The sequence below is a fragment of the Ochotona princeps genome, chromosome 26, assembly GCF_030435755.1.
Source record: "Ochotona princeps isolate mOchPri1 chromosome 26, mOchPri1.hap1, whole genome shotgun sequence".
Classification (NCBI taxonomy): domain Eukaryota; kingdom Metazoa; phylum Chordata; class Mammalia; order Lagomorpha; family Ochotonidae; genus Ochotona; species Ochotona princeps.
Window position 1 is genome coordinate 20,983,125 of NC_080857.1, and position 27,736 is coordinate 21,010,860.

Here is a 27,736-nt window from a genome sequence, read left to right on the forward strand (position 1 = left end):
CGATCCAGAGTATTACACCGTAAATCACTATCTCAGACAGAAAGCAAAAAACTCAGGCTGATCTCTGAAAATTCTCCACCCTGCCTTGTATCCCATCGAAACATACTGGATCTTCATTCAGCAACACTGACATGTCTAATACTAGCAATACACAGAGGATATAGAATCTAAGTTCAAGTAACCCACACCAACAAAAACAACAAACAGCCAAGTAGAGAATACCCTTCCTTCCTAATAAAAGCCCTGCTGAGGGCACATAACTGGCAAAGGGCAGTGGGCATCACCAAGGAGTCCCTTCTTACTGGAAAGGCAACTGAAGAGAGAAGACATGAAAAACTACCACCAATGTCCCCAGAAAAGAGAGAAAGGAACTTCAAAAGCAACGAAGTCGGGCACAGGCAGAGGAATCAGAGATTATTTCAAACTCTCCTACAGAACTAGTAAGAAAGGATATCTTCCAGTATGTTCGGTGAATCAAAGTCCCACACAAATGCACCTTCTCCCGGCCTTGCTCCATTTCCTACACTCTGACATTTCCTGGGTATAACTCAACTTCTTCATGTATAAAATGTGAGTTGCAATAGTTCCTAATTCTTTATAAGAAATAATTTTACATAGCATTTAAACAATTAATACAAGATAAAGGATCAAAAAATACTATGTTATTATGAAACACTTTTTTTTTCTAGATACTTGGAAATTATGCAAATATGAACTTTCTGCTCCCCACATGAGCCCATGCCTCCATCCCAAAAACCCTTCACGGATCCCAACTCCATCTGCAAGACCTATTTCAACATCACTCCCATGTGACCCTTCATCCTCATTCATCTCCCTTCTTTAAAACGCAGGAGCACCTGTTGAGGCTCTTGGAATACTTGTCACTTTATTATCATCATGTCAATGTCCATTTTCTTCAGAAAGCTAGATTTTTCAATTTTAATATACTTTTTTATTTGAAAAGTTTAGACAGAGAGACATAAATCTGCCATCTGCTGGTTCACATACCAAATGCCTGCAAGAGCCAAGGACTGAGCCAAAGGACTGAGCTCCGGACCCTGGAGCTCAATCCAGAGCTTCCCGCACAGATGGTGGGCGCCAACCCACAGAGCTGTCCGTCACCTGCTGCCTCCCCGGTGTGCGATAGTGAGAAGCTGTACCAGAAGCTGTACCAGAGGCAGAGGAGCTGGGACTCAGCCAGATGCTGTGTTCTTCACGGATGAACATTCAGTAGTTGCTATTCAATGAGTGCACCCTTTAAATCAGTAACAGGCTAGAGCTTCTCACATTGGTGTAACATCTATAAAGCGATATTTTTTCTCCTAACCAAAAACCCTTACCCAGAGAGAAAACATGAGAACAATCTTTTTTTTTAAGATTTATTTGTTTTATTACAAAGTCAGATATACACAGAGGAGGAGAGACATAGAGGAAGATCTTCCATCCGATGATTCACTCCCCAAGTGAGCCGCAACGGGCCGATGCGCGCCAATCCGATGCCGGGAACCTGGAACCTCTTCCAGGTCTCCCACATGGGTGCAGGGTCCCAAAGCATTGGGCCGTCCTCGACTGCTTTCCCAGGCCACAAGCAGGGAGCTAGATGGGAAGTGGAGCTGCCGGGACTAGAACCGGCAACCATATGGGATCCCGGGGCTTTCAAGGCAAGGACTTTAGCTGCTAGGCCACCGCGCCGGGCCCGATCTTATACAGCTCTATCTTCAGTGACTCCTAAAAGGCGAGGGAACAAAATGGGTGTTCCTAAAGGTACTGATAACTCCAAAACTGGATCACCTTTAGATAGCTGCTGTGCAAACATCTCTCACTTTTCTTAAACACAATATGAGACTAAGCACGTTCAGGTTATTGTTCTTTCCTGTTATATATTTACAAAAGGGGGACAACGTTTCCACACAACAGCTTAAGCCAATGCCTCCGAGCCCAGTGTCCCGTACAGGAGCAGCTTTAGTCCTTGTTGCTCCAACTTTTGATCCAGCTTCTTGCTCATGTACCTGAGATAGTCTTAGTCCACTGGAGTGCTGGTCTCCAGATAAACTCAGCCCACAGAATGAAGGCACATGACATCTCAAGACACAAGTATGCATGGATTCCAAAACTGTTTCATAAAGAAAAAGTTCCTCTTAATTCCATTTTTCACAAACTTTTAAAAATACTTTTATAACTTTTTTATAGACAACACAGGCACTTCAGAAAAGTCTAAAAGCATCTGCATACATGAGCTTGCGCATGAACCATTTACAGGTCTCTAAGTTCCTAAACACTCCTGTGTAACAGCACTTGGAGAGCTGTCTAGTCGACTTTCATGCAGGACTGAATCTGGACTATCACACAAGGCACAGGATAAATGTTACACCATGAGTACTCAAACAAATTATTTAAAATGGCCATTTCAATTTACAAAGACTCAATATAGCAATATACTCAATATACCACCTGTACACATATACTCAATATACTCAAAATACACAAAATAGCTGGGGAAACAAGATGGCAGAATAGAGGAAGGAAACATTTAAACAGACGGAGAATAATTAGCCAGCGTGAAGCAGAGAGGGCGCAATCCCTAGAAATACGAGAGGAGCACCTGGGGCTCCGTGGCCATGGGGAAGCAGCAGCAGCAGCGAAACAGTGTTGCAGTGACCAGACAGACCAGCAGTGGTCAGCGATCAGCGATCAGCAATCAGAGAGCAGAAGCAGAGTGCCAGAGCCCAAACAGGGCAGGTGCAGGAACAAGGTGGGTTTCATGGCCCATAGCCACCAGTGCCACATTGGGCACCATTTTGTGTACTGAGGAAAGTGCTGCGGGGCTGAAGGCACAACGGCGAGCTGCACATGTATTTAGCCAGGAGTGAACTCATTTCCAGCTCCATGGCATCCTATAGATGCCACCCAGGATAGGTTCGTGTGGCCCCCACACCTAACAAATGGCAGACACAGACCTCCACCAGTGCCACCTGGCTCAACATTTTGTGTACTAAGTAAAATCACAGAGGGGTGGGAGAACAGCAGTAAGCTCTACATGCACTAAGCTGAGAGAGAACCCACTTCTGGCTCAACACATTGTACTGGCCCCAAAAGGAAGACAGTATCGACTTGGTATCCTACAGGTCCACGTAGCTTTCAGGCCTAATGGCCAGCAGACACAGACCCCCACCAAGGCCACATCAGGCACCATTCTGTGCACTGAGGAAAAGGCTGTGGGGCTGAAAAACTAGAAGAAGATGCATAGGTGCTGAGCCGGGAGAGAACTGACTTCCAGCTCAACACACTGCAGTGGTCTCACAGGGAAAATGGTATCAACTTGGCATGCTACGGGTTCCATCCAAAGTCCGTCTGGGTGGCCTTCAGATCTAATGGCCAGCAGATTTTAGCAAAACCACCAATGCTGACAACCAGTGGTTTAGGACAGCTGGCATTACAGAAAGAATACAAGATTTCAAATGGGTTAAACATACATATTCTATTTACTTTGTATACAAAAGCTAATACAGGATTGGTGTCTATTATCCTAAATATTTAGGTGAGCAGAAAGGGTGTTAAAAGGCTTACTGTGAATAAACTTCCAACAACCACACACAATGAAAAGTGGAGACGCTTACCTCTATCGTGACAAGAGAACGACAGAAAAGAAAAATGGGAGATAGAGAGGATGTAGATGTATCAAAAAAATCCACAAAGATAGAAATGCAACGTGTAAGTGCAAACTGGAAAATGTCAAAGCCTAATTGGGAACTGTGGAGAGGAGGTCACCAGGAGGGAGCCAAGGCAAAGGACACAGAGCTTCTCAGTAAGGCAGAGTGCTCTCACGGGGACCTGGACCAAGCAGCACAGTCCAGAGGCCCAGAGGCCCAGAGGCCCAGAGGCCCAGAGGCCAGACAGGAGCTCCGGGAGCTTCTCAGAGTAAGACAGAATGTTACCTACTAAAAGTAACCTATTGTCCTTCTAAACGGGGCAGATCCTAAAGGAAGCACAACCATTGTGACTGATACACACTCAAAATACATGAAGCAAAATCAGACACAGCTGGGCCCGGAGGCGTGGCCTAGCGGCTAAAGTCCTCGCCTTGAAAGCCCCGGGATCCCATATGGGCGCCGGTTCTAATCCCGGCAGCTCCACTTCCCATCCAGCTCCCTGCTTGTGGCCTGGGAAAGCAGTTGAGGATGGCCCAATGCTTTGGGACACTGCACCCGCGTGGGAGACCCGGAAGAGGTTCCAGGTTCCCGGCATCGGATCGGCGCGCATCGGCCCGTTGTGGCTCACTTGGGGAGTGAATCATCAGACGGAAGATCTTCCTCTATGTCTCTCCTCCTCTGTGTATATCTGGCTGTAATAAAATGAATAAATCTTTAAAAAAAAAAAAATCAGACACAGCTGAGGGACAATGACACTGTTCATATTGGATTTCAACATTCTGCCTCAGCAAATGACACGATGAAACAAAAGCACACTAATTAAACATTGTCAACTACTTTAACCTAACTATAGTCCAAGAACATGTATTTCTTCCAGATACACTTAATGCATTTACCGTAACAATCTACTTAGTGTGCTATACACAACATTCAACAAATTTTAAGACTGAAATTCCACAAAGTATATCCCCTGTTCCCAACAGACTCAAGTTAGAAATCAGTAGCCACATGCTACTGAGGAAAATCCCCAAGGCTTGGGAATAAAACCTCCAGAGTTCATGTGTCAATAATAAAGTCAAAATGGAAACTAGAAAACATGGTGATTTAAACAAAAACAAAACAAAAAAAGCATACAAAAATGAATGGGATATATCTAAAATAAGGGCTTGGAAGGGATTTTATAATTTTAAGTGTTTAACGTTACAGAAAAAAAATCAGATCTACAATAATTACCTACCCCTAAAAAATTGCAAACTAAAACCAAAATACAAATTCAGAAAGCCAAAAGCTTTCTTTAAAAAAAAAATAAATAAAGCTGAGGACTTCTAGTTAAATCAATCAAGACATAAGAACATTAATATTAGAAATGGAACACATGCCAGGGAGCCTACAGACATTTCTGCAAGGTGACAGTAAGAATACATTATATGCCAAAAAAAATCAACAATTTGTATGAAATGGATGAACTTTCAAAACAGACCCTACCAACAATGACACGTTAGAAAAAAAGAATCTAGGTGGCTCTCTATCTTTTAAAGAAATTCAATCTGTTATCAAAATTATTCCAGAAATGAAAACTCCAAGTCCAGACGGTTTCACTGATGAACCTTATCAAACACTCAAGCAAGAAGTAACACCAACCCTGGGCAAAAAAAGAGGGTCACCACCTAACTCATTTTGTAAGACCAGCACAATATTAATATCAAAACATTTGAGAGGCACAGTAACAAATTTAGAGACCAGGACCCTTCATTAATATAAACACCAAAATCCTCTAACCAAATTGTAGCAATTCCAGAACATTTAAAAATGTTCATCTCATGAGGAAGTACCTAATAATGTGAGATTATGCTAATAATGCAAGATTAACATTGAAAAATCAATAAGTATAATGCCCTACATGAACAGATGAAAGGAAAACCCAGGAAAAGTTCAATTAAGTGCAAAAATGTATTTAACGAAATCCAACAGTCATTCATAACTTTTTAAAAACTTTTTTGCAAGTGTTATGTAGTATCAGATTAAACTGCCATTTGGAATGCCCACATCAGCCACTGCGTCTGTTTCCAATTCAGCTTTCTGCTAATGGTGCACCCCAAGCAGACTTTCACCACACTCGACCGCAAAGCAAATCTTCAAGGCTGTTTCTTGCAGATTCATGTGGATTCAGGTCACAACAGACTGGGTGGACACATTCCTGCAGTGACCTCCGCTCAGACTCTGCACATTAACAGCAACCTCATTTTCAGAAGTCAAAAATCTCCTCAATTTCTTCATCAAGGGGAACACATATAACATACATGAAGACTTGGTGAGCACACCGAGCCACTTTCCACCACCTAATGAACCAGTCAGAATTGCTTACAAACTCTACCATTTGCCACTCTGTTATTCAGACAGCTTGGTTTGGTGGGGGCGGGGAGTCACAAGATAACCTTCCACCTGACTTGCACAACCCAAAATAAACTGCTTTCTGCTTACAGTTCAAACTATTGTCTTCATGTTTCCACTGGCACATACACTGAACAAGGACCCTCAGGTACTGGGCTCAAGAACATCAGGAGAAAGGCTGCCAAGATGTAGCAAGGATTTTTCTCTTGAGCCATCTACTTCTACCCTAACTGCTGTTTCATTTGGACATTATTTTGCTAACAACAAAATTTAAGTTACAAATGAGTACTTTCAGTAAAAATGTGTGATGTTCTACCACAGAGCATTTTTAACTGCATTTGTTTAACCAAGTTAACAAAGTTGCTATGAATGAAATACACAAGCAATGCTAACCATTAACAAAAAGTTGAAACTCCTACTGAAACAGGTGAGTCCTATATCAAATATACTGAATTTCTTTTAAGTACCACAAATGGCAAACAAATCAACTTTTATGAAAATATTTACATTGGTCTTAAAACATATACAACATACCCTAAAGGCCCTTCTATCCACTATCATAGGCATTCTACTCCATTTCTTCAGCTCCCTGCTGTAACATGAAATACACACACCCTGGCACAGTAGCTGAGACACAGCTTGGGGTGAATGCATCCCACATCAGAGTTGGTGGGTTCAATTCATCAGCTCTGCTCCCAATTGCAGCTCAAGTAGTTGGGCCCCTGCCACCCTCAGTAAAGATCCAGACTGAGTTTCTGGCTCTTGCCTCATCTCTCCCTCTTAAAATAACATTTTAACACATTCCGTTAGACGCTAGGTGGGAGACTATCCGGAAACCCTGGAAAACCACTCAGTTCATGTAATCAGAAAGATCCTAATTATATGCTAATGCAACTTGCCTAAGCAACATGCAGGAAAACTGTACAAATGGTTTTTGGAGTAGATCCCTTCCTATCCACAAATGCTCCCTTCAAGATGTATGTGACCACACACTCATCCCTGCATCTCTAAAACGTAATCTGTGATTATGCAATTCAACATTACAATCACCCCAGGCCACGCTGTGTTCTAAAAATGTGTTTATGGTCATATCCTGCCAAACAACCATAATACCACTAAAGCTAGGTTCAACCACTGCTTGAATGAACTTGTCAGGATTACAATGAAATACAAATGTAAAACAAGTACTAGTCAAAGGAATGTGATGTTGATATATTTAATTAGGAGGAAAAAATTAAAGAGTCCCATACAGCAGAACTTATGTGCGCCTTTGAATCCTTTAAGTTAGAAATTTACCTTTACAATAAAAGAAAAATATAACAAAGAAGTTAATTCCTCTATATAGCAGACAATGCCAATCACAAAGGCAGTCAGTCCCAGGTAGGTGGCATTAAAACATAATATTGTAGGGCCCAGCGCAATGGCCTAGCAGCTCAAGTCCTCGCTTTGAACGTGCCATATGGGTGCCAGTTCTAATCCCACTTCCCATCCAGCTCCCTGCTTGTGACCTGGGAAAGCAATCAAGGAGGGCCCAAAGCCTTGGGACCCTGCACTCACGTGGGAGACCTGGAGGAAGTTCCTGGCTCCTGGCTTTGGATCAGCTCAGCTCTGACCATTGCGGCTCACTTGGGGAGTGAATCATCGGACAGAGGATCTTCTCTGTCTCTCCTCCTCTCTGTATATCTGACTTTCTAATAAAAACACATAAATCTTTAAAAAAAAAGTGAAGACAGACTAGAGTGTTTATTAATCCACAGTTGATGAACATACAGCCAAGATGGAAACATGGTCCCCTGACTGAAAACCTCATGTTCTGGTTTCTATACTAGGGAACCCCCACCCCAAACTGAAAATGCTGGCACCTATACCAAGGCACTCAGAACCCCTGCCATGCTTCTGTTCATGCACAAGTTCACAATGTAGAGAAAAAGGCACACCACTGAAACCTGATGGCCAATTAAATTAACCATTCCCTGCGGCCAGTCTCAAGTCCACAGCAACTCTTTGGGAAAAGGCAGTAGAGGCAGGTGCTTGGTACTGAAGTTGAAACACCATTTGTGTCTAGTGTCAGAATGCCTGGGTTCTACACCCACATCCCCTCTGACTCCAGCCTTCTCCTACTGTACAACCTGAGGGGCAGCGGGCGACAGTGCACATCCCTGAGTCCCTTCCACCAGTGGGAAACCTGGATTGGACAGCTCACTCCTGCATCAGCCAAGTCGGTGTACTTTCTTAGCTGTAGCCATCTGGAGAGCACACCAACGGATAAGCGCTGTGTCCTTCTTCCGTCTGTGAATCTGCCCTCCACATAGCATATTGGCTCAAAGTTCCCCAGGTTATTCGAAAGTGCCACTTAGCTCGAAATAACTGCTTTGGGACATAACATCCTTATCTGATAAAAACGTAAATGAAAGATGCTCAGAATCACCTTGCTACATACTATGGTTGAAACAAGGATGATGCAAGAATATAAGGGATCTTTCAAAAGTTCACAGAAAATGCATGTTCTTATGTAAAAACCGTGTAGATCTCAAATTTAAACTTGCAGCTTAATTAACATCTTTCATCCCATTTCTTCATGGACTTTTTGAAGACCCTTCACATATGGGAAAGCTCCTTATAAACAACAAAACGTCTTACAAAATTACTCATGCATTCAAACATGCAGTCACTCTGAGTGCCAGACAGCTGCTCGGTCAGGACAGAGGGAGGAGGCACAAGTCCTACAAGACTTTAGCGGTGAGAAAAACTAAGCAGGAGCCCAGGAATTACTGTGACCAACAGTCACCTTGGGACTAGGGGGACAGAAAATAAATCAGAGGGGGCCAGGCCTGGGGCAGGTGAATGCATTAGGAGCTGGGAATTTTCTGTATCATCACTGCAGTGAACAACCACACACATTCAAAATCAAAATATGCCACAAACCCTATGCTAAGATGGCAGATTTTCACTGTACAGAAATTACACCTCAATAAATCCTTCAAAATTACCATTACTGGCAATTTATGTCCTCATTCCCTCAAGCGTATGTCTTCCAGAGCACAAGATTATGACGATGTCACCACTTGCACCTGAGGAATGCATACTTACATTTTCATGTTCACATTTTGTCTCCATTTTAATTACTGATATACTGAATAGTGCTGGCTATGATACTGGGACGGTGGGGTGCTCGCTCAAATCTCCAATCACGTTTAACAACATAGAAGGTTTTCTGAAACCAAAAAGCTTGAAAGCCACTGCTTAGGAAAGAAGGGGAGGACCCTAAGAGTTCTAACCAGGGCACAATACAAGAAGAGGAACACAAAGGGTATGATTATAGGGTCACACAGCATCCATCGTTTGTTATAAATCCCAGCCAACTTCTCTCTGGTGGCATTAAAGTTACATTAAAGTTTGTGAACAAATATCTGCCATCTGGCAACACAGTCAGGAAAAAGAATCTGCTATAGGAATTCTAATATATTACTAAAAATGGCTTTTCGTTTATTCAATTGCCACTGTCCCTCTCCAAAGGATATCAATAATTTAAAATTGACTTTTTACATATTTCAAACCTGAAAAGTAACCATGCTAAAGTACAAAAGCTAATTAAGAAATGACGTATTATCTCATGATCAATTAGGCAAATTCCATAATTACTTAAAAAAGCATCTATGTTATTTCATCTCTGAAACACACTTTCAACTACTACATACTACAGAGTTGAAATGAGGATCAACGCAAGAATATGAGGGATTTTCCAAGTGTTCACAGAGATCACGCATTACAGAAATCTAATCATGTATCCAGAAACACAATGACAATCCCCACTGAGCAGCTTGGTGGGGAAACAGAAGGATTCAGTTTTCATGGGACAATTTTCCCTCCTCCTGGGAAAAACTCATTTTGAAATTACTAACCCTATACATTTAAAATTATTTTTGATTACCGATCTTTCTCTGTTAACTTTTCCATGTGTGATTATCAATTTTTCTCTCTGTTAACTTATCCATCTCCAACCTATTATTTTAGTATGCCACAGCAACAGAGAACTTATTCTTAAAAGCTATGCAGGTCTTGAAGCTTTACATACATGGGTGGTTGGGTACACAGACTGACAAATCAGTCAATTGGACATGAGCTAGTGGATGAGCTAAACTCAGTTTTCTAAACAACTTTTTAAATAACCTTCTTTGTTTGTATATGTGTTAACACCATTATTTATTATTTCTCCAACTGTCCTAAACAGCCAACTCCAGTATTATCGCTTGCAAATACCAGACAGATGCAAGTCTAGAGAATTTAGCTGACCACCTTTTCAATAACTTACCTACATTTCTATTCCAGAAGTATGGTGAACTACTTTTGCGCAATAACTGCTTGTTTATTAGTAACAGAAATCAAATTAGACCCTTACCTGATTGTGTAGTTCTTTTGATTCTTCTTATAAAAATCTTGGAAATCAGGTCACAGTCAGCATTATGGGAGACTCAATTCTGAAGTTTCACCTGTGGATTGAAAAAAGGGAAAATAATTAATTTCAAATACATGCACAATATCTATAAAAACATCAATCTCACCAAAGATTGAATTTCCCAACACTTGTGAAAGCCACATGGTAGCTGCAGGAAACCTGCTGTGACTCAAATCCAAAATGGAAGACGTGGGTGGTTCTTCCTGTCTCACCATTAAGAGGCAACCAATCGCCTGGGAGGTTTCCACACACCCTCAGCTCACACCCGAGCCTCCATCTGCTCCGACACTGCCACACCTTAGTGAAATCCAAAAGGGATGAAAGCCTTCTTCATTCTCAAAGTAAGCCAGTAAGGGAAGCTTTGGCTTACTCTTTCTAAACCATATTTGAGTAAATCCAAACCTAGTATTTTAAAATGTAAAGCAAAGCCACAAAATAATGCACACTTTAAAGCTATCTATGACTTTGGAGCTGTTGATCTCTTAAAAAACATGACAAACTAATCTCCTAGGCACTACACTCGAATGTGGAGCAGGGGCTTGCTGCCCAGTTACCTTACCCAGAGTGGCATCTCTTCCCCCACCCACACGGCACTCACCATTTGCCAAGATGTGCCTGCCAACACACACCATATTAGAACTTCTAAACACGACTGCCAGAATGAGATAGGAATCTAGTAATTCTACAGTGTATTTTTGCATTTCAACCTAGAGCTAGTAAACTAGCAGCACAGACTTTTAGAAAACACAACATACAACAGCATGCCTGCAGTGAGAAAAAAGACCACCCAACAGGATAAGAGAATGGTCAAGCAATTACACATAAACTGTGTCCTTCCATCAATGGGAAACCTTTGAATAAAAGGACAATGAAAATCCAGAAGGACTTCAAGTGGCAAACGGCTCAGGACAGCAACTGCCAGTTCCCCTCAGATTCCAGGACCGACCTCAAACTTCTTCACCTTCAGGAAGCCTACCTAGTTCACACATCCTACCAGACTCATGCCCTTCCCCAGTGACTACCAGAAGGTACTCCCGGAGGATTCTTTGCCTTGGTGGTCACACAGCAACAGCAAAACCTACTACACCAAGCAACAGTGAAAGGCACAGCCTCCCTCAAGACCTCACATGCACACCTCAAAAAAATGAAAGAAGAAAATCTAAGGGGCAGGCGTTTGGTCAAGTAGTGAGGGCACTGTTTGGGACATTCGTATCCCGTGTCTGAGCTTGAGTCCCAGCGTCGCTCCCAATGCACACCTGGGGAGACAGCAGCAATAGCTCAAGCAGTTGAGCTCCTACTGCCCACACAGGAGAACAAGCTGACAAAGCCCCAGTCACTGCAGGTGTAAGAGAAATAGCAGTGGAAAGGAGCTGTTTCTCACATGCGCTCTCCACCTTTCAAAGAAAGAAAAAAAGTAAAACTTTGAAAAAAAACATTTCTCTTTTGCATCTGAATTTGAGAAAACATCTTCACGGAAGTACTAAGCATATCATGAACAAATAAAAATTATCTTTTAGAGCCCAAAGATCCCAATATTCCCTACTGCCATCACACTGTCTTCAAGACCTGCTTGATCAGGTCTTGAATGACCTTCTAATGATCAGATTTTTGTTAACAGGTGTATGTTTAAACACAGTTGCTTGATAAATATCTGACTTGCAAAAGAAGCACTTTACATAAAAGCTGAAGAAGTTAAAAGCCCTTAGAGGGGAGGGGAGGTTTGTAGGCCTTCTCCAGGCACCATCACATTTCGTCCTCAGGAAAAAGTATCTATGGATCATCTTTCTGCTTAAAGTTGGTAGCTTCTAAAACCAGGAAATCCAGCAAAAAGACAACTAATCTACTAACACACTGAACTTCTGGACACAGATCTATTTCCCTTCTATAATTTTCCTTACAGCTCTGACTTTTCATCACTTCTCAAATTATAAATGAATTTCTCATTATGTTCACTTTAGGAACTTTCAAATAATTCCTCAAATACGCATTTTTGTAATACTAAAAAAAAACAGATGCTGATACACAGAGTAAGACACAAATAACTCACACAGGATGAAATATCTATGAGTTTTTAAAAGTTTTAACATAAAACACAGGGTGCAAAACAAATTCACAATTTTTCTCCCTAGGTTATAATGAAAGCTTTACCTACTATCCTATTAAGGATATTTCAGTGCAAAATTAGTAAAAAAAAAAAAAAAAAATTAGTCTCAATCTTGCAATCAACTAGCTACATGTTAGGCCCATCTTCTAAGCTTTAGACTTAAAGCTCACGCAAAAAGTTGGCATATCTGACTTGAAAGTATTTTCTAGGTTTCTTACTATGTCTCTAATACATTCCATACCATCTTTATTTTCCCTAAATTGTGAAAGTCAGACAAATATTTAAAGCACAAAAATGAGCATTTTCACTTACCTAATGCGCTAAGACTTAACAGGAGACTCCCAACAGCTTAGCCAACAAAACTCCGGAATTTTACTGGATCTATGTTCATTAACTGAGCCCAATGTCCCATGTTCTAGGCTCAGAAAAAGCTTAAGTCTCATGCAACACACCATTCCATCTGGTCAACTCTACAAAGCGTAAACCAACTGCAGGCATGCCCAAGGCCATGACACACCCTCCTCCCTCACCTTCCTCCTCCAAATCAGGACCGGAAATCCTGAAACCTGACCTTTTGGCCACAGTGTGGATAATGAAACATTATAAACCAATTATGTTACAATCCAGCCATGTGCCAAGTCTGCCTGTACTCTTTATCATTTAGTTATCCAGGTTTTAGTCTCTAAAGAGTAGAAATTTTAAAAAAAAGTATTCTACTCCACTGACAATGTCTGCATAATTTAATTTTCTTTTTTCATCTAAGTCAGAATTTCCTATTTACTGCCAAAGAAGCAGAGACCCCAGACACTTGTATGGAACACAATTCCTGCACTAATTAATTTGCTTTACATGCTTACTCATGAATTTGCCATGTGCCCCATAAGTCAAAGGCAAACAACCACTGGCATGGAGAGTCTGTCACGTCACTAGCAGAAATCTAAAAAGCAGCTGCCTTTGCCAAGGTCCTACATGCATTTAGCATCCATTCTGTGGCAAGGGGCATACATTCTTCACCCTGGGGATACAAAGAGTGACAAAAGTCTTGGCCTCAATGTGCTTGGAGGAGACACATGATAAGCAGCAAAACCAACCTGAAGACAAATAACACAGGGCACACAGCCATATCGTCAGACGGAGCAGGTGCCACTAAACAAATAGGAAAGGGGAACACACAATGAATAGAAGGCAGGTAGAGATTGCAACCTTCCTAAGGGTAGGGTCAGGGTCAGGCTCGGTGGAATGACAGCGCCTGCATAAAGATGGGAAGGAGATGGTACAGTGAGGCCAGCTAAAGTTTCCCAGGAACTCAAAGCTTGCACAGACTAGGCACCCTCATGGCAAATGCCTTGGCAAAAAAGCTGTGAGCAAAGTTATGAACAACCCAGAAGAATACACAGATGGGGACAGTACACAAGTCCCCTGCCTCTACGAAATATATTCACTTTATCTGACAAGCAAAGAGAGCAGACAGGCAGACACCTTTCATCCCCTGGTTGTTTGTCCAAAGGACGGCAACAGGCAGAACCACATCAGGCTGCAACCAGGAGGCTGGAAGCCACATGGGGAGCAGGGACCCAAGCTTTTCCATCAGCTACCACCCAGAGTGCACATCAGCACAAGCCAGAACTCCAACAGGCTCTCTAATATGGAATGCAGGCACTTCAAGCACTGTCTTAACTACCGCACCAAACCTCTTCACCCTCATAGCCTATTTTACTAACTAAAACAACATTACTTTCTTCTCTTTAGTTCTTTTTTCCCTTCCTCCCTCCCTACTTATGTAACTAAGTATTACCTAGCCATGTGAAAGTCAGTGTTACAGAGAGAAAGCTTCCTTCTGCTGGCTTACTACCCAGATGATCCCAATGGCCAGAGTCAGCAATGACCTCCCATGTGGATGCAGGAATCCAAGCACTTGATCCATCTTTCACTGTTTTCCCACATGTGGGAGCAAGGAACTTGATTAGAAGCAGAGCAGCCAGGATTTGAACAGACACCCATACAGGATGCCAGCGTCAAAAGTGGCAACTTTATCTGTTAAGCCACAACACTGGCACCAACTTTTTTTTCATCAAAGGCAGATTTACAGAAATAAGAAATGGGGGAAGATCTTCCATCCACAAGTTCACTCTCCAAATGGTCACAATGGCCAGAGCTGGGCTGATCCAAAGCCAGGAGCTTCTTCCAGGTCTCCCATGTGGGTGCAGCGGCCCAAGAAATTGGGCTATCCTCCCATTGCTTTCCCAGGCCATAAACAGAGAGCTGGATGGGAATTGGAACACCCAGATGTGAACCAGCACCCATAGGGGTTGAAAGGTGATTAGCCAATTGAGCCATCTTGCTTTGGCTCCCTCCAACTTCAATTTTCAACCAAGCATATTCCTTGGTCTTCTCCCAAGAGATTCACTGAACTAAATACCTACTTCCGCAATTTATCTTCCTCAAAACTCAAGAACACTTGTGCAAGTGTTTCTGACACATAAAATAGCACTAGGGGTATGCATCTGATACAGCAGTTATGACCTCACTTCAGAGGCCTGTGTCCCCTACCAGAGACCCTGAGTTCAATATCGGCACGGATTCTGACTCCAGCTCTGCACTAATGCACACCCTGGACAGAAAGCTCTCACATTCAGGTCCCCGACACTGATGTGGGAAGACCCCAGTAGAGTCCGGCCCTGCACACTCAGGACACCTGGGGAGTGAACCAGCAGATGGAAGATCTCTGTCTCTGTTTTTCTGTCTCTGTCTGCTTTTCAAATATAATGAAAACACATTTAAAAACCTGTTTTAAATTTAAACTTTTTTTTTTTGTAAAGCACCAGTGTTACTGGGACATTCTACAGAGACACCCAGGCTGTATTTATCAGGATTCAAATCCCAGTCTAGGGTCCAGCAGGTATTGAAGCTTCTCCCTGCACCCCAACTGTGGAGCAACCTCTGCTCTCCTAGAGATCAAATGGGAGATGGGAGAAGACCAGGCTGGGTGCAAGAGGCCTTCTCCCCAGTCAGCTCTACACTATGCCCTGGCCCAGATCACTTGCTGCTTAGACTGGGGGTCTCAACTGTATGATCTTGGTCCACGAACACAGGATTCCTGAGTCCCTGCCAGCCCTGGGCCCCTCATAGAAAACAACTTCAGGTCAACAGCCATTTAGGTGAGGCCACAATAATGGGTTACCTTCCAACTATACATCACAGATTATAATCAAGTTACTCTTCCAGCTAGGCAACAAGTTGGCACTGACCCTTCCATAAAGTCTCAACTCACTCCCTGTGACCAGAGGAACAGTGTATTAGGAACGGGCTTTCACTGGCAGTGATATTCACCACTGACAAGAGCACACGAAACTTCCCTGTCTTTGGCTTTACTTTTAGCATCCTCTTAGTAGAGTACAAGGAATTCAAAAATAACAAACATAAAACTGCTGAGGTTTAAAATAATTTTTATGCACCACCTCAATTATTACCTTTTTAAACAACGTTATTTACTTAAGTGACATAAATGTCATTTACCATCTTGCAGGACTGATGACTTACAACTGGGTGCTGTAATGAACATCAGCTATTCAGCTAGCCCCAAATCACCTTTGCTCCATCTGCTCCACAGTTCCCAACGAAGCAAATTCACCTTCCTTCCCAACACAGAATTAAAAAAGCAAAGCAATAAACAAACCAGGAGCAGCAGGACTACCTTTCCTGCCCTCCTCCCCCTACAGTTCAAGCAGACATGCAATCAGACTCACCACGTGGGACGCTCTCAGAGGGAACGACACGGAGAAAGCAGCAGGATGGCAGCGAATGCAGTGTCCACACTGCTGGAAGAACACAGGGGGTGACTTCAGCTTCAACTTTTCAGTCTGAAGCATCCTGACCATGGCAGGAAAACCAGCTCCTCAGTTGGCCAGTTTCGCATAGTGGCACTGGTGACAATCTCCAGAAACAACCTACATTCTCCTCCTTTAGCACACCCAAAGATTTGCTAGAGCAGCTACCACCCTGAACAAATCACTTTCTGCTTACATGAACCAGAACAGAGCTTAGCATCTGTAACTAAACACCCTACCCAACACATGCAGCAACTATTCTCTTCATTATTTCCACACATTAAGAGCTGAGACAGCAAGAAATGCATAACACAGAGAATATTCCACTGTAAGCCAAGAGCTCTGTGTGTGCAACCAGGGCTCATACCCGCAATCAACACTTCGAACCTTTCCTTATATGTACTTTCCCATGAGTTTCACCACCTCTGCCATGCAAGGAGAAGAAAATGGTTTTCGTCTAACTAATTTTCTATCAATAACGACTCTGATGACAGTAACTTGGCAACATATTTGAGAACAGGATATAATAAACACCACTTCATATACCAGTTGAAGTTTATGGAGAATCCTGCAGAGTTAGGTAGCATCTTCAGAATATTCCCTAACTGCAGGCAAGATGATCTAATGTTGTGTTTCAATGCCAAAAGGATCAGCATTGGGTGCCAAGGCATCACTTAATTCACAAAGCAGCAGTGAACTTTCCACTGATTTCCTCCACCCCTCGGGGTAAGGTAATCATATTAAAACCACTGACACATCAGGTAAAGAAACACAACACTATTACAAAACACCAAAGGCAGACTGGAAACCCTGAGAGGTGATTACGCATGCTAAATCCTCTTTTGGTATAAACATATTAACTCCTATAAAATCAGTTGGCCAAGAGGGAAGAAAAAAAGCAGCAGTCAATACTATTGTTCTTTAAACAGCAACAGAATTTCACAAAGAATATTTGGTGTTTAGATAATCAAATCACTCTCTGCTCTCAAATGGTACAAAATATTGGTCAGGCTACACTCAAAGGCAGAACTTCATAAATATCACTTAGATCCTTCTGCAGTCCACCGGTAACACTGATTCTCCATCAGCAGCTCTCTTGACATCCCAGCACAAGGAAAATGGGTGTCTGAGTCAATGGAAAGCGCACTATGTGTCCAAGCAAACTTGTCACGTGAGCGCCAGCCAGGCCCTAGGGGCCAGACCCTCAGCAGTTGGAACAGCATCACTGCAGTACCACAGCCCACTCCCACTGCCTGAGACAGCTTTGCTCAAACACTCCACGCTCACTTACACTCTGGCACTGAGCGTGGGGAGAAAAGAATGCACAGACGTGAAAACATACACTGTATTTTTTTTCCCCAAGGGCAGGGCAAAACAATTTGCTCAAGAAAAATCAGCCTGGCTACTTCAAAACACAATCTGAAAAAAGGCTTCACAGAGGCCATCAGCAAGAAGCCAGTGACCTATGCGCACAGCTTCAGCATGCTCCCACGTGCACCATGTGTCTCCTGGGGCTGCACTGCCGGACACTTTATGTCAGGAAGCACAGCTAGGCTAGAAATGACACGTGGCTTTGTCTTAAATCTTTTTGGTTTCTTTCTCATACTGAGACTCTAATCCCAATCAATCTTACTAAGTTTAAGCATATGGAGCCACTTGTAAATTCACAGTTCTTCCAAGACCAAAGGATAAACACACACTACTGCATGCACATCAGGGACTTCCAAAGCTGAGGTGCAAAGCAGTACATCCACTTGGAGGGCCTCAGAAACATGCAGGCAAAAAAAATTTTTTCTTTTTAAGATTTAGTAACTTACTTTGAAAGTCAGAGTTATAGAGACAGCTGGAGACATAGACAAAAACAGATCCTCCACCCTCTGGTTTACTCCCCAGCTGACCACAACACTATTACCTAACACCAAATCCAGGAACTTCACCCAAGTCTCCCACATGCACAGCAGAGACCCGAATACATGGGTCATCCTTCACAGCTTTCCCAGGCCATCAGCAGGGAGCTGGATCAGAAGTGCAGCAGCCAGGACACACATCAGTGCCCATTTGGGATGCTGGCACCACACAGAGTGGCTTTACCCATAATGCTGGCCAAGAGGGGGGAAAAATCATTTTGTAAAGCTAAATATATTTTGAGTGTTTTATGAAGCTAAATTTAGCCAATTGAAAGGGTTGTCTTTTATTCTAAGAGTATGGGCTCCATTCTCTGGGTGGCCTCGCTTTGATGCTGAGATGGTAAAACACTCATCCAAAAAATGCACACATCTGGGTAGCACAGCTCCAGAGTCACCGTGCCGTCCCCATCTTCAGTCACTCACAAGAACTAAGCACCACCCAATGCCACTGGTTTCATTCCCCACCTCCAGCTCACAAGCATGTCCTGCTGGTTTTACACCAAAACTGTACACCCAACCACCCCATTTCTCACCTCCTGGGAGAACTGCAATAGCCTCGAGTGATCCTCCTCCTTCAGCCCCTGGCCCAGGCTGCCTGCGATCCTGAGGTCTCTCAGACCTCTGCACGAAAACCTCAAGAGCCCCACTCACTGAGAGGCAAAGCCAGAGCCCTCGGAGACGTCTGTGTAACCTGTTCCAGATGCCTCCCTGAGCTCATCTCGGCTCCTCCTCACGCCCTTCACAACATCGGTGTGAACACCTCCCTTACTTCTTTATGTCATCATTCAAAATCCAACTTCATCTTCCTGACAAGAAACCAAAAACTTTTTAAGCAGTCAATATTAGGAATGTAAAAGACCAGGCTGGTGTTAGGATGTAGCATATTGAACTGCCACCTGCAATGCCAGCATCCCATTCACATGAGCAACAGCTGGAATCAAGGTCCCAAGAATACACGGACCCAAGAATACACAAGGAACCCTCGTGTTTGAGCCCCTGCTATCCACATGGGAGACCAATGGAGTTCCAGCTCCCTGGCTTCAGTCTAGCCCAGCCCTGGCCATTGCAGCCATTCAGAAAGTGAATCAAAAGATGAAAAATCAGTGTCTGTTTCTCTCTTTCTCCTTCTCACTCCATACCTCCCCCAAAACTCTTTCAAGTAAACAGTCTTTAACAGAAGATTTAAGACTAGTTAGGGCCCATCACGAAAGGCTAGTGTCTAAATTCTCACCTTGCATCCACCGGGATCCTATACGGTGCCGGCTGATGCCCTGGCTGCTCTACTTCACATTCAGTTCTCCACTTTTGGCCTGGGAAAGCAGAGAAGGATGGTCCAAAGCCTTGGGACCCTACATCCAGATGAGAGACCCAGAAGAAGCTTCCGGCTTCAGATCAGCTCAGCTCCAGCTGCTGCGGCCACTTGGAGAGTGAACCAGCAGATGGAGGATCTTCCTGTCTCTCCTTCTCTCTGTAAATCTGCCTTTCAATAAAAATAAATAAATCTTAAAAAATACTAGCAGGTGGCAGAGCATATCTACAAAACATTGTTCAAAAAACTCCCATAAATCAAGAAGTAATAGTATTTGTTGGATTTATTAAGGCATTTTCACACAATGAGAATCGCCATTTTTGGTAAACATTTCTTTTGCGGGTTTGATGTCATCCTGTAATGAAGACACAAAACATCTACATCACCCCAAAAGATGGCATCAAAATGTACATGAAACAGTGTTCAAATGCACTGGTCTCCCACAGTGGAATGCATCTACAAGTACCCCAGGGAGCAACAGTTAAGTGGTAAGCAATGCAGAATGCTGAGCAAACCGTGAGCTCTCACACGCTGCCCGTGGGCACACATACCAATAACAGACCCACTGTGGAAAACTGCTGCTTGCCATTTACTCTAACAAACAAGCATACACTCTACTGCCTATCAAGTTCACTCCTAGCTATGTTCCCACAGATGCCTTAACTACAAAAGACACGCAGGAATGTTGATGCCAACATCATTCGTTAGCCACAGACGGGAAGCAGTCATTTGTGGCAGTGTCATACAACAAAATACTCTACAGCCACAAAGGAAAACAAACTGCTAGCAGCTGCAGGAGCAGGAAAGAATCTCGTATTCTGAAAGAAGTCACAAGCTGAAGAAAATCGCAACACACGATCACATCAATATCAGACTCACAGACAGGCAACACTAAGCTGATGCAAAGGGAAGAGCAGGGTGAACACTAGAGAGATTCTTCACCTAAGTGTATTTACTTTGAAAAAACACACCCAAAGTTTAATGAAGCTTTCTGCACCTGTATGTATGTATTGTTGCATTACAATATACAGCTGATTTTTTTCTTAAGAAATACTTTCTAGGCAAGGCATTCACTACCTATTAAAATTCCTACCATTCCTGCAGACCCACATTCTTCTCCACTCCCTCATTCCCACTGTTGTGTGCTACACAGATTGCAGATCTACCTTGGTTTCACCTCAGCCCTCTAACCTGTACACTCCACCAACAGATACTCTACCTATTTTGCTGACAGAAAACCAGCAGGTACTAAATCAACAAGATTTAATTAACTTATTCATTACACAGTTGCCAGTTTAGCACCACCTATGTTTGTAGACTCATGCAAGCGAGCAATTTTCAATCATCCTGACATGCCTAAATGGTAAACTATTGCTGTTCAGGCTGACAATCTCAACACGGTTCTGAATCTCTATCTTCTGGTCTCCCCTGAGCATGCTCAAGTGTTTGTTTCCATCCCAAACCATGGCCAGTTCACCTACAGCATAACAGAATTCCGAATCCTTCAGTACCATTCTGCTGCATTAACCTTTTTCACAGTAATGTGCAACTCAGCAACTTACACTGACTTTAGGATTAAATAAAAATTAAACTTAATTCTAGGCACAGCCAGGGACAGTAATTCGTAGGGTACTGGGGAAGGCGTTGGTGGGGGCATGCGAGGACCTGGGAATTCACAACCAGGCAGGTGGAGCGAGCCTGGGCACACACTTGGTACCAGGCAGGGTGGGGGTGGTGAAAGGAGAGACCTAGATTAGCACAGTGGCCTGGTGTGCTGGTGGAACTTTGGGCCTGGATATTGGGTGTCTGGAGCGGTGAGGTCCCAGGCCAACACATGTGCCAGGAGCTTGAGACCCTAGTGGGCAGGCAGAGCTCCAGGCCAGCACATCAGTCCACTGGAAGGCTGGGCTAGAAAAACCCATTCACTCCTGGGCATAGAGACTGTGGATTGATCAGGGGAAGGGGATATGTGAGAGGAAGGACCACTGAGGGAGTAGGTTGCAGGAGAGGAGTGACTTCTGAGGAGCTCCCACTGACAAAGCCACTGTACCTGTAAGTGAGTGAGTTGGCTAAGACCAAGCTGTTCGGAGGGGGAAAGCCACAGGACCTTTATGGGTCAGACTGATGCACCAGCCCACGTGGGAGACCTGAGCTGGCCTAGTTAGCTTGGATCACCACCAACACCCATTCACCAGCGCACACTAAAGCTAGGGCTGGGGCCTAGCTGGCAGGGTTAGATCATAGTACCAGCAAGGAGAGTCAGAACAGGGGATGGGTAATGTTGGATGGGCCATGACACTAACCAGTATGCAAGAGAACCAGGTCCGGTGGAAGATTCTGCAGGGGTATGTGGGCCCACACCTGTGTAACTGAAATTTCTGTTGGTTTGCTTAACAGCTCAAGGTGAAGACAGGCTGAGCTAGGCATGACCATGGAAGCCTCTGACACTCGTGGAGCTGGGGTTATGAACAGGCCAGGCTGATACAGACGGCAGCAACTATACAGGCAGCCAAGAATATGGTGTGGAGCAGGCTGGGCTACAACATACACCAGCCCATATAAAGGCAGGGACAGAAGGGGCAGACTTTGCCAGGTAAGGGCCTAACATCCAACAGGACATGTGAAACCTGGGTCTGGGAGTGGGCCTGGTTGGGGAACTTCCCTGGGGGGCTATAGCTCCCACTGGTGAGCATGTGATTCAGGCCTGGGTGTTAGGCCAGGCAAGGTAACTCCACACTGGCAGGTGTGTGGGGTGGTTCTGGAGAGGGGTGGACCAGGTACAGTCATGCCAACCTCAGCCCACTGGCATGTGCAGGAACCAGGCTGGAATGCAGATCATGCCAGGCTAGGCTATCATACCTACCAGTTTGCACAAACCAAAGATGGAAGCAGACTGGACAGGATTAGGCTGCAGCACATGCCAGTGAAAGTTTGGACTGGGGGTGGGCCAGGACAGGACAGGCTGCAGCATCCAATGGCAAAGGCCAAGAAAGGGTAATAGGCTATGCTGAACTGGGTCAGAGCAACCACTGGCACATGCAAGATCTGTGGCAGAAAACAGATCAGGTTGGGAAGCTAACAGGATTCCCCACTAGGTTGTGGTTCCACTGGTGAGCTCAAGAACTGAAATGGGGGCAGTGATCTGGGCTGGACATGTCCCTCGGGATGGGTGTGGTCTGGGTCCGGGGTGTGCCAGACTGAGCAAGACTCCAGCACCCACTGGTGCTCATGTGATCCAGGCTGGGAATAGGACGGGCTGGGCTAGGTCTCAGCACTCACTGAACCATGCAAAGCTGTGTTCTAGGAATGGACCAGGTGTGGCTGGGCTATAGCATCCAATAGTAAGAACCAGAATGGGTGTGGGCCAGTTCAGCAAGGTGACTGTTCCTGCCAGGACAGGAGTAGACTAAATCAGTCTGGACCAAAGACCCACTGGTGTGCATGAGATCTGCCACTGTGACATGACCTGATAGAGGAGCTTGGGGAACTCCTCTGTCAGGACACAGTCCCTGAAAGTGAACACAGAACCAAAGCTAGAAGCAGGTCAGGTTATGGTACCCGCTGGATATGTGGGGTCAAGTATGGGTAGGCCAGGTTGGGCCAGTTCCCAATACCCACTGGCAGATCTAAGAACCAAGACGGGGTGCAAGACAGGCCAGGTCAGGCTGCAACACCAGGCAGTTCACGTTAGGGCTGGGACTGGGGGCTGGCTGGGTTGGGCTGGGCTGGGCAAGGCTGCAACACCCACTGGCAAGTGCTGAGGTGAGGCAAGCCAGGCTACACTAGGCCACAGCAGCCACCAGCATATATGAGACCCAATCAGGACAGGGGGCGGGGAGCAGCTTCCCTGCTGGACCAATGTTCCCACTGGTAAGCATGAGAACTGGCATCAGGGGCAGACCAGGCCAGGCAGGGCCACAACATCTGTTGGTCTGCGTATGAGCTGGGTTAGGGGAAGAACCAAGCTAGGACAGACATGAGCCAGAGTAAATGTAGACAGGTTGGGCTTTACCACATCATCAGCTGGCAAGTGCTGGAACCAGGGATAAATCCTGTCAAGCTAGACTGTGGAACCACCTGGAAAGTACAAGATCCAGGACGGGGAGTGGATCTAGTACAGAAACTATGGACACCTCTCTGATGTAATAATGGCTGTAATTCCCACTGGTGAGCATGACAACCAGGGCTAGAGGCAGGCCTGGCTAGATATGCAGAGGCACTCGCCAGCATGAGTGTGGGCTGAATAGTGGAGTTAGTTGGTTGAGCTAGGCTGCTGCGCTTTAACATCCACTGATGTATGTGAGAGCTGAACGGGATGTGTGACAGACCAGTCAGCTGCACATACTGGCAAGCACAGGAACCAGGACCCAGAGTGGGCCTACTGAGGATTACCAGGTGCTGCTCCAACTCTGCTCCCCTTGGTGTATGTGAGGGCCGAACATGTGGTGGGCAGGGTTGGGCTGAGTCGAGCATTCATTGGTTTATTTAAGAGATAGGGCTGGAGACAAAACTGACCAAGTAATTGCAACTACCAGTGAGTGCAAGGCTGATGTGGGTGACAGACTGAGCCAGACCCTGTACTGGCAAGTACACACAAAAGTCAGTCTGGGATCAGCTCAGATGAGGTTTCTTCAGGGATTCCTCCAACTGAACTACTGGACTCAGAACTCCAACCATGCAGCAATTGCAGGTTCCATGGTCTGACCGTGGAGTGCATGTGTCAGAGCTGGGCCTCCTCAGTGGCTTAGGACAGTGGGCGACATACCCAGATGCACATGGGGATTCTCCCCTATCTCCTACCTTCCCCCAGGTACAGGGCGAAGAAAAAGAAAATTTGAAAAAACTGGTCTCACCTACTTTCCCCTAATCCTCAACCCTTCCTGCCCTAATCAGCTATGTAAACATCATCAAAAATAAAATTCTTCAAAAAAAAAAAGTAACTTAATTCTGGGTTTTTTTCCCCACTTTACATAAATCTACAAATCAAGACACATTCCCATCCCACAATGGTGCTCCAGATCCAAACTGTTTGAAGTAGTTCCACCTCTTGCTATAATACTTCACTTGCTATGATAATACTTCACACTACGCCAACAGCCGATTTCTTTGAAAGTACTATTTTTTATTTTTCACCCTGCTATTTTTTTTTCATTTCTATCCCCCCCCCCCCAGATTCATTTGGGAATTTTTTTTCTTAATCACTCTCCCCCATGAAACTGGACCCCTGCAGGCAGACACGCTGCGTATCTGTTCAGGTACTGTACACACTACACTGTGCTTTAAACATGACGTGTATGATTTCTGCCCCCAAACTCCCTCCAGGCATCATTTTCACCTCTCTGAAATGTGTGTGTCCGATGCTACATCACCAGCACTGTATCATTCTAATTTTACTTCACATGGAACTCTGTCCACAATAAAAACCATTTTGGTCACAGATTAAAGCTGTAACTCACAGAAGTCAAACACACAGTGCACACTGGCACAAGAAAGAATGCCTCCTGCCCTCTAAGGCCATCGCTTTGTGAAGCATATTTGTTCAAGCAGCTACAAATACACCTTATAACCCAGTTTATACCCCTCTCATTTATAAGGGACAGCATTTTGTTCAACCACTTCACTGAAATCAAAACACAGAAAGCATACCCTGAATTAATAAACTCTTTCACCTTTCCAGAATCTACTTTAAAAAAAGCAGGGGGGCAGGGATAAAAAAAAAACATTAAAACAAAATCACTTATTTTAGTTCGTACTAAATCCCTATGCAATCTGTTCCCTTTCTTGGCCTCTGGGAACCCACTGTCAAAAGACAAAATTACAACAATTTAATTTAGCAGTCTTAAATGCCTTTATTTTCTATTCCAGAACCCAGTTACAGGCTGAACTGAAAAGGCTGAGGAAAGAAGAAATGCTGTAAAACAAATTGATCACTTCAAAATTACTCTCCTTGCAAGGTGGAAAAAGAACAACAAAAACAATGGGTTGGCTGATATCGAATCACCGGGTTCAATGTGGTCTGTTCAGGAAATGTGGCTGTCACTGGGCGCTCAGGAAGATCACAACAGTGGCTTAGTTTTGGCTTGGTGACATGGAACAGCACAGCAAACTCCACTTGGATTTTCAGCCTGGTCTGTTGGGCCCAGTGCAGGAAACTCAGCCCAAACACTGATACCTGCAATTTCTATTACACACCAACCAGCACCTTCATGCGGACCTCCTGGGATCCTACCGTCACACTGAGGGCTGAGTTCCCTGCTTCTCCAGCTCAACCAGTCCTTGCTATTTTCCATGTTGCAGCACATCTTTTCAATACAAATCTGACCGTTTTGCTCCCTGGATCTGTCTCCAGATCTCTCTCCCCTCTGTAAATGTGCCTTTCAAGTAACAATACATAAATCTTTCTTTAAAAAATTCATGAAAAAGTTCCACAGGACACTTGTTATATAGGCTGCCTTGGTATTCATTCAACTTTGTAACCCTCTACCAAGAATACCCAGGACCTACAGAAATTAGAAACACAGTGACTAGGAGCCAACGTTGCACCATAGCAACAATACTACCCCCTATGATGCCAGCATCCCATATGGGCACCAGTTCAAGTCCCAGCTACTCCACTTCTGATCCCACTCACTGCTAATGCACCTAGGAAAACGAGAGATAATTGCCCAAGTGTTTGCACCCTTATCCACATGAGAGATCTGGAATAAGCTCCCAACTCCTGATTTTAGCCAGGCCCACTCCAAGCCATTGTGGTCATTTGGGGAGTGAACCAGAAGACAGAATATTCCTGTCTCTGCCTTTCAATAAATTATCTCTTAAAAAGAAACAATGCTTTCTGAATTACTAAAACCATCCTAGCTCTAACTACTACCTTTTCCTCTCAATGCTATCAAATCACCTGTTTAAAATTAACTAGAACTCTTCTAGAGATGCACACAACACTGAATGCATTCTCTCACCTTCTCATGTCTCACTTCTGAACTGGTTCTCCCCAAAACCAGCTGCAGTGTTTTTGGTGTCCCAGGAGCAACTCACTTTAGCTTGGCAATTTTTACTCATTTTAATTGGGCAAAAAAACTACTATTTTTTCTCGTGTTTTTTCATACTACTCTTCAGTCTAAAAACAGCTTTGCTTACTACAAATATGGAAGAAAGAAGTGAATTAATCTGAACTCCCTTTTAATAAACATGAATAGTGGGGTCCAGCCTTGTTATTTCACATTTTGTCTTATACTTTGAAACTGAATTCACCCACACTCTCACAAACATAAATATGAGGGCACCTGAAAATGTTCGTGGAAATGCAATAAACAGATCACTTTATGGACAAATGTTTGATCTAGCAGTTAAGATATAGTTGGGGTGTCCATGTCACACATGTTCACTTCTCAACCCAAGCTCAGTACTACTGGGTCCCTGTCACTCAGAGAAGACCTGGGGACTGAGTTCCTGACTTCCAGCCATTGTGGATATTTGGAAGTTAACCAACAGATAACGGCTTGCTTTCTCCCTGTGTAAATCTCTCTCTTCCTTACTGTCTGCCTCTTGAGTTAAGAAAGCTTTTAAATTTGGGAGCCAGCATGGTGGTGTATCAGGCTAATCTAACTGTGGTGCTGGCATTTTATATGGGCACTGGTTTGAGTCCAGGGTGCTTCACATCTAATGTAGCTTCATGCTTATAACCTGGGAAAGCAGTGGAGACTGCCTCAAGTCCTTGGGTCTCTGCATCCACATGGGAGATAGGGAGGAGGCTTCTGGCTCCTGGTTTCAACTCGGGTCATTTCAACCATTTTAGGAGTTGCTCATCACGTGCAACTTTCTCTTCTTTACAACACTGAAAATCTGATCTTGTAATGAAGTCAGAAACAACCCAGACAAATGGAAGAAAACTTGCCAACTCTGCACCTGATTAAAGGACTTCCAGCTAGAATATACATATATGGCATTCTCACAATGCAATACTAAAAAGGCAACCTAATATTTAAAGAAGCCAAAGGCTCTGAACAGATACATCTCCAAGTACCACAAGCAGGCATGAAACACATAAAAAGTTCTTCTTCATTCACGCCTGTTAGAACAGCCAAACTAAGAA

The 27,736-nt window shown here is 44.1% G+C and overlaps 1 protein-coding gene across 8 annotated transcripts in view; it reads right to left on the minus strand.

The window, feature by feature from the left end:
- The window catches only part of SIPA1L1 (signal induced proliferation associated 1 like 1), a 313,038-nt gene that overhangs the window by 263,364 nt on the left and 21,938 nt on the right, over nucleotides 1-27,736 (minus strand). For all 8 annotated transcript variants that reach the window (XM_058655252.1, XM_058655253.1, XM_058655255.1 and 5 more), the window contains one exon: nucleotides 10,441-10,531. The gene's annotated coding sequence lies outside the window, so the exon portion shown is untranslated. The remainder of the gene's footprint in view (nucleotides 1-10,440; nucleotides 10,532-27,736) is intronic.